Source organism: Humulus lupulus, chromosome 6, assembly GCF_963169125.1.
Source record: "Humulus lupulus chromosome 6, drHumLupu1.1, whole genome shotgun sequence".
Lineage (NCBI taxonomy): Eukaryota > Viridiplantae > Streptophyta > Magnoliopsida > Rosales > Cannabaceae > Humulus > Humulus lupulus.
In genome coordinates this window covers 145658337-145665250 of record NC_084798.1, presented here as the reverse complement: position 1 = coordinate 145665250, position 6914 = coordinate 145658337, and the positions used below count along the sequence as shown (strand labels likewise).

At 34.4% G+C, this 6914-nt stretch overlaps 2 long non-coding RNA genes across 2 annotated transcripts; both read right to left on the bottom strand.

Annotated features, from left to right (window-relative positions):
• Nucleotides 1–3631: 3631 nt before the first annotated feature.
• On the bottom strand, nucleotides 3632–5592 carry LOC133784230 (uncharacterized). The gene is made up of 3 exons (XR_009871216.1): nucleotides 5516–5592; nucleotides 4857–4913; nucleotides 3632–3748 (listed from the first exon to the last, which is right to left on the bottom strand). It is a non-coding gene; the product is annotated as an uncharacterized LOC133784230 (long non-coding RNA).
• Nucleotides 5593–5873: 281 nt separating this feature from the next.
• On the bottom strand, nucleotides 5874–6572 carry LOC133784229 (uncharacterized). Its single transcript, XR_009871215.1, has 3 exons — nucleotides 6475–6572; nucleotides 6019–6139; nucleotides 5874–5914 (listed from the first exon to the last, which is right to left on the bottom strand). It is a non-coding gene; the product is annotated as an uncharacterized LOC133784229 (long non-coding RNA).
• Nucleotides 6573–6914: the final 342 nt, after the last annotated feature.

Here is a 6914-nt window from a genome sequence, read left to right as displayed (position 1 = left end):
TAAAATAATCAGGCATACAACGCATTTTAACACATAATCAAACATATAATTCAATCTTTAACAACCAACCTTGAGTCGAGCTTGACACTAACAGTGAGCGTACATGTTCGATCAATCTCCAAGAACCATAAAACTTTGCTCACTCTGATACCAAGTTGTAACACCCTACTTCCTTAGAGTCATTACTAAGTGAGTTTAAAACGTGCAATTAACTTGCTAACTGAGGTTTTATATTAAAAGTGTAGATAAACGGTAATAAATGTCATATAACTTGAAAATGTAGTTATTAACTAAAAATTATAAGCGTTAAACATTTGGGATCCAAAAACCTATTTGGAAATATTTACAACTAAAAAATATGATTAAAGTCGACTAAATGAAAAAATTCGAACCAATACAAAACATCTCCCAAAAATGCCGGCCAAACATGTACACGTCGCTTCATGCTCTCCGTACTCATGGTTGGTCAACCTTCCCCTCGCCCTTACCTGCACCATAAAGCACCCATGAGCCGAGGCCTAGCAAGAAAACTCCACACAAGCAATCAACATATGCATATCTATTATTTAGCATATATTAAAACCGCAAGGAGCCAAACACACATAACGACCACGCCGTCCCAGGCACTATACAAGGCCCTGGGTTTGCGGTCTACACCGTGAGGATATCCCAAGTATCCTATAGGGGTCTCACCCTGGCAACTCGCATTTCGCGTGCTTAACACTGCTCCCGGACCCTTGCCGTACTCGGCCTTGCCATTCTCGACCTTTGCCGTTCCCGGCCTTCGCCATTCTCGGTCTTCACCATTCCCGGCCCTTGCCGTTCATTCACAAATATACACATATAGCATAATTTAACAAATACTTAAACATACATAAAGATAATCAATGGGGTTACGTCCTACTTCACAATCACATAGGGTCGTGCCCTGCAATACAAACTATAGGGCCATGCCCTGCTCTATCAGTACAACAGTTTCTTACCTGTGTCCCGAGCTTTCCGAGCACCGATGTCCCGAGCACAGTCCCCTAGTCCGAGCCTCACTAAAAACGTATTCACAACGTGTCAACAACATTCATCCATCAAGTTCTAATTCATTAAATAACTTTGGATTGAAATTCTAGTCCTTCGGAACCTTGGATTCTACCAATCCGTTTGATCAGATTCTTCCCGAGCCCTAACAATTGGGTTCCCAAGACAAAAACCTACAAAACAGCCCAAGCACTGAATTAGGGCCGCGGCCCAACCCCCTTAAGGGCCACAGAATGCCTCAAAACATAGGAAAAATACCCACCTGGAAGGAGACACGGGTCGCGGCATTCCATACCCCATGCCACGGCGTACCTCAAGAACAGAGGCCTCCCAGGCCACACTCACGCACGGGCCGTGGCATGCCCTTTCTAGGGCCGTGGCTCGACCCCCACCCCTAGAAAACAACCCTTTTCCTCAAGTTTTTCCCTGAGCTTAAACCTATATTTCACACCCTAAACTTCACCTAACCTCATAATTAAGCCTAGAATTCATACTAATACAGCCTAAACATCCTAAGAAAATCGTAAACTAATTCTTACACCCATCAAATATTCAAAACCAATCTTGGAAACCAATCCATGAATGCCTAAGTTCTAACAACACAAACTAGTAGAATTTAGTTGATCAACATGTTTAAAAGCTTACCTTGAACCTGAGTAAGTCTCTGAATTATCCCCTGAGTTCCAAGCTACTAGCCTCCCAAACTCAAGCCTTGAATTCCTCCCTTGATCCCAAAGAAGATCAACTCTTCTTCCCTTCTTTTCCTTGCTTCTGTTTTTCCTCTAGAGCTTTAAAAAGAATTCAAGTATATGCTCCTAGTAAGTAACGTGAAGGACTTCCCCTCAGCCTTAAGTCTATCCATCCTTAAAGCCAAATTACACCTTTGTCCTTTTTTTTTTCTAATAAAACTCCTATACTAACCTCAAGGGCAATTCCGTCATTTGTCGTGTCCCGCTAATCCTCAAGTGTTCCTATAAATCCCCGTTTACCCTAACATGTCCAAATGATTTCTAAATTACTACCCATTACTCCATAAATTCCAAACACACATTATATACCCAAAATACCCCTAGGCTCCTCCCGAGCCGGGTATTAGATCTCGTTGTGACTTTCCAGCTAAATTGCTCCCTAGGAAAGTCGCAGATCCTGCTTCACAAATATATCACCACTCACACATGGTGTCAATCACAATACACAAATATTAAATTTATGGCCCTCAACAGGCTAAAATTACAAACTTGCCCCTAATAACCACATGGAGTCCACATGCATATTTAATTAACCTAAACATGCATTTCTAATCTCATACTCTTCAAATTCACATATTAATACAATAAATCACTTATTTCCCTCTTGGCACACTAATCAAGGCCCTAAGCCTTATTAGCAAATTTGGGACGCTACACAAATGCTTCCGCTGCATACCTGATGTAGTACTGTTATGACGTCTAAGTATGTACGGCGTTGGGTGTCCTATGAACGAACAACTATCAAGATGAGCGCCAAGAATAAAAGAACCTATGTTGTGATGTTTATTTCAATTAAGTCAGTGAGACTTAAACTTTTATTTAATTTCTAAATATTTCTTAAAGACACATTATTTTATTTTTCAACTATTGGGCCCAAATATTCAAATTTTATCAAGGCCCCACTTAGTTTTTTCCCTTTAAGTGGTATTTTTCTAATAATTATGACTTGAGCGATGTTGTTATAAAATAATAGAATTAGGGCACACTTTACAGTGTAATCCTCATTTAAAACTTTTTGTCTTTTGTTTCCTTGTGGTTTTGCTACTTTGAATAATTCAGAGTTATTAAGCGTTCGTTCATTAGGTTTGAGCATATACAGTCTATTTGTATGTTCTACTTGACAAATTTTGAAACCATTCTTTTTAATAATTATCGCATAATTGTTGAAAGAAATATCAAAAGTTTATTCATGCAACATAGATAAAGAAACTAAATTTCTAGAAAATCCTGGAATAAAAAAAACATTTTTCAAAATAAGATAATTGTTCCCAAAATGTAAACAGATTGTTCCTTTCGCTCTAGCTGAAACGAGTGCTCCACTTCCAACTCGCATGGTCACCTCGCCATCACACTACTACAAAAAAGGGTTTCTAGGACTAGCATTGCGAGTCCCAAAAAAGTTTTTAGGACTCGTGGGGCGCGAGTCCTCTATTTGAGAGCCTTAAAAACTGAGGTTTTTTAGGACTCGCAACGAAAGTCCTAAAAGAATATTTTTAGGACTCACGTTGCGAGTCCTAAAAAATCTGGTTGAGTGCCTTTAAGTCATTTGCGAGTCCTAAAAAATCTCGTAGAGTGTCTTTTAAAAATGTTTTTAGGACTCGCTTTGCATGCCCTTAAAAGTATTTTTTTTAAAAAAAAATGCATCTACAATTTTCATTTTGATTTAAAAAAATAATATCCCTTTGAGAGTCCAAAATATATTATATATGTTAGATTTCTAAAATTTTCAAAATAAAATACAAAAAAATAATTTTTTATTAAGTACTCAAAAATATAATTTCAATATTTAGTCTACTCGGCTTACAAAATTATATTACATGATAGTTTATACTATAATCAAATTCTATTATCACCAAATATTAAACAAGAAATGTATACAAAGTTAGTAAAATATATTTTTTATTCTAAAAACATCAACTACCAATGTTGTCTAGTATTGCGCCAAAGAAATGCATCTCAATATAGACCTGCACATTATAAAAAAGTTCTTTAATACACATCTTGCACTGAAAATAGAAAATTAAAACATAGTAAAGTACACATCTTGCACTGAAAATAGAAAGAAAAAAAAGCCAAACATAGTAAAATACACATCTTGCACTGAAAATAGAAGAAAAAGAGAAAAGCCAACATGTCACCTTCTATAAAAAATCGGACAGCATATCCCATAATTTACTAGTCTAGCCATTTATTACATTCAACACCAACATGTCAAACAAATCAAATAGCACACAGGTTTTCAACTATATAGTAACACCCTTTCATCTTTTCATTAATCAATAACACCCTTTTATAGTAAATATACACACAAGGTTGTAATAAACTTAGTGCATTACAAACATACACCCTTTCATAAGATTTGAACAATAGATACATATATATGTTTAAATACCAAATCAGAACACTTCATGTTTAACCTCAAAAATTATTTGTATATAATCAATTATTTCTAGCTAAATTTTCTTATTTGACCTCGTCAAAGCAGGGGAACAAAATACATTGACTAACAAAACCAGTAATACACCAAACCATCCTTCAACACATAGGACAAAGAAACTATCATAGCAAAATAACACCAAAAATGATGTCCAAAGTTGGTAATAAAAGCCTATATATCTTCCTTTTTGAAACCTTTCTTCTGTGAGAAGGGACAAGAAGAAAACTAACATATATAAAACAAGAAGTACAAAAGGCTATGCTATATGTGTATGCCAACACGCAATAAGTACATTCATACAAGTATATGTTATAATGAAACCAATCAAACAAAAAAACACAATTCAATTATAGGATAATCATAGACAAGTCTACATAAAATCGAACATCATTTTCCATACACTAGCAACCAACCATCTGCCAATATCAATTCAAACAACACACAAGTTTTCTTCCTTATCTCCGTAGCACACAAATTTCTCAGATCCTACTTCACTAAAACACACAATTTCTCAACCTTCTATTATCACCGCGGCACATAATAATAATCCCAGAACCTACTACACTATGGATGAATATTTAAGATATTCAAACTCCTCTAACATTTGCATAGTATTAAAATAAAAGTTAGAGGCATACCTCTTGCAAACTGTTGCAAAAAAAGTTTCTTTGAAGTTCGTCTCAGCACATAAACACCTTTACAATGTAATAAGATATAATGAAAGTGAGTCAAATCCGAATTAAATAATTAAATAATAATGGAAAGAGTGAAAAATAAAATATAACTAAGGTATAAATGGTAATATTAAAAGCTTATATACATTTTGTTTTTCCAATTGAAAGTTGATATAAAGGTATGAATAATATTGACTTTACTTGTTGAATGTTGTTGAGTGTTTAACTTCTATTTTCTTATTTGAGGAAAGTTGAGTATTTAACTTTCACACCTTAAAAAAAATATGAGTTACTTAAAATCGACCCAAGTAAATGAAAATATGAAAAACTTATTCAATTAATAAGTGACATATATATGTATGAATAGTATTTAAAAATACATAAATGGCATTTGAATATATCATGGCACGTTTAGGCCCAGTGTGATAGAGTAACTTATTCAATAATTAACTCTAAATAATTCTGCTATTGTAAAAAGTATATAGCTGTAACATATATAAAAGTTTTATGTGCTTCCTAAATTATAATTTTAAAACAATGTAATAATATGTCTAGCTAGAGAATATATGACACTAGCTATATATTAAACTGCACCAATAATAAAAAGTAATGTCAAAGATTACCTTATAACAATAATTCTTGATATAATATAATGATAATTTCCATCTCCAAGAGACAATTCAATAAGAGATCGCTCATATGGATGAAGAGTATGTCTCTTTGGAAAACTCTCCATGTAAGTCCTCAAAGGAACTGCCAATTCCTGAAGACAGAGAAAGAAAGCAATATGTTAAAAAATTTACAGAAGCACCACTCTCCTTCCCTCTCAACCTCACCAACTACCAATATTTCTGTAGAAAGTGCAAAACATAATACTATTCAGAGTATTTAATGGGTGATGATTTTTGGTAAGAGATACTTTAAATTATAAATGACAAATGGAAGTTAATAACAAACTTTCATCAGCGCATCAAGCTGCTCTGCACCTCTATTTCTCTCTCGCTTTGCAATGTTGGCAATGCCTATGTCATAAACAAGCTAGTTTAGCAGCAGGAGCTATAAACAGAGTTCCATCTAATCCTTTTATGTGCAGTTATGTCAACAAGAAACCACCCAAAACAATTACCCTTAGTTGGAGAAACTCTCTTGGCCTTCTTTATTGTTGAGTAAAGAATATCAAAAGATTGCATCACCATGGGCAGCTTTTGAAATGCACCAACTGTTTCAAGCTTCTCTGGTAATTTTTCCTAAACTAATAGCAACATAATTACATGAACCATCACAGATTTATTATTTATGCAGGTAAAAAAAGAATAGCAAAGAAAAACAAGTATGAATAATCAAACAACATAGAAAATTTAGGAAAAAAAGTGAATTTACTGACTCAATTCTTTCCTTCTTTGTTTATTTTTTCCTTTATAATTTTTGAGAAATTAGTTCATCAATGGTTATGAAAACTAGTTGTTTACTTTCTCGTTCATCTGATCTTTTTTTTTTTCTTTTAAACTACCTTATTTTGTCTTCATATGATTCCTGGTAAGTTATTATAAAAAATGTAACTTATAGGTATAAGAAGAAATACCTTTTCTTCCATTTCTTTTTTAATTTTGATTGTGGGTACATAGCTTGCTTTACCATTGACATCTTCATATGAGGTAGTTTGTATGTTCTTGCATGAGCGGGTGGTGGATAAAATTTGACACCAGGTATCATATATAACCGTGCGTTGGTGGTATACATCAGTAAATCATCTCCAAAGCTTATCGGATTTCAACAAATTGCAATAAGTTGAAAAATATAATTACCATTGACAGTGCGAAAAAAAGGTAACAAACAAAGGATTCAGGGCATTAATGAAAAAGACACAATACATCTTCCATAACATACCTGCTGCCGACGTCGTGCTGCCTTTGCCGTCCACCGTCCGCCAATGTGCTTTCGTCTGCCGTCCGCCGACGTTATTGGATTTCGACAAATTGCAATAAGTTGAAAAATATAATTACCATTGACAGTGTGAAAAAA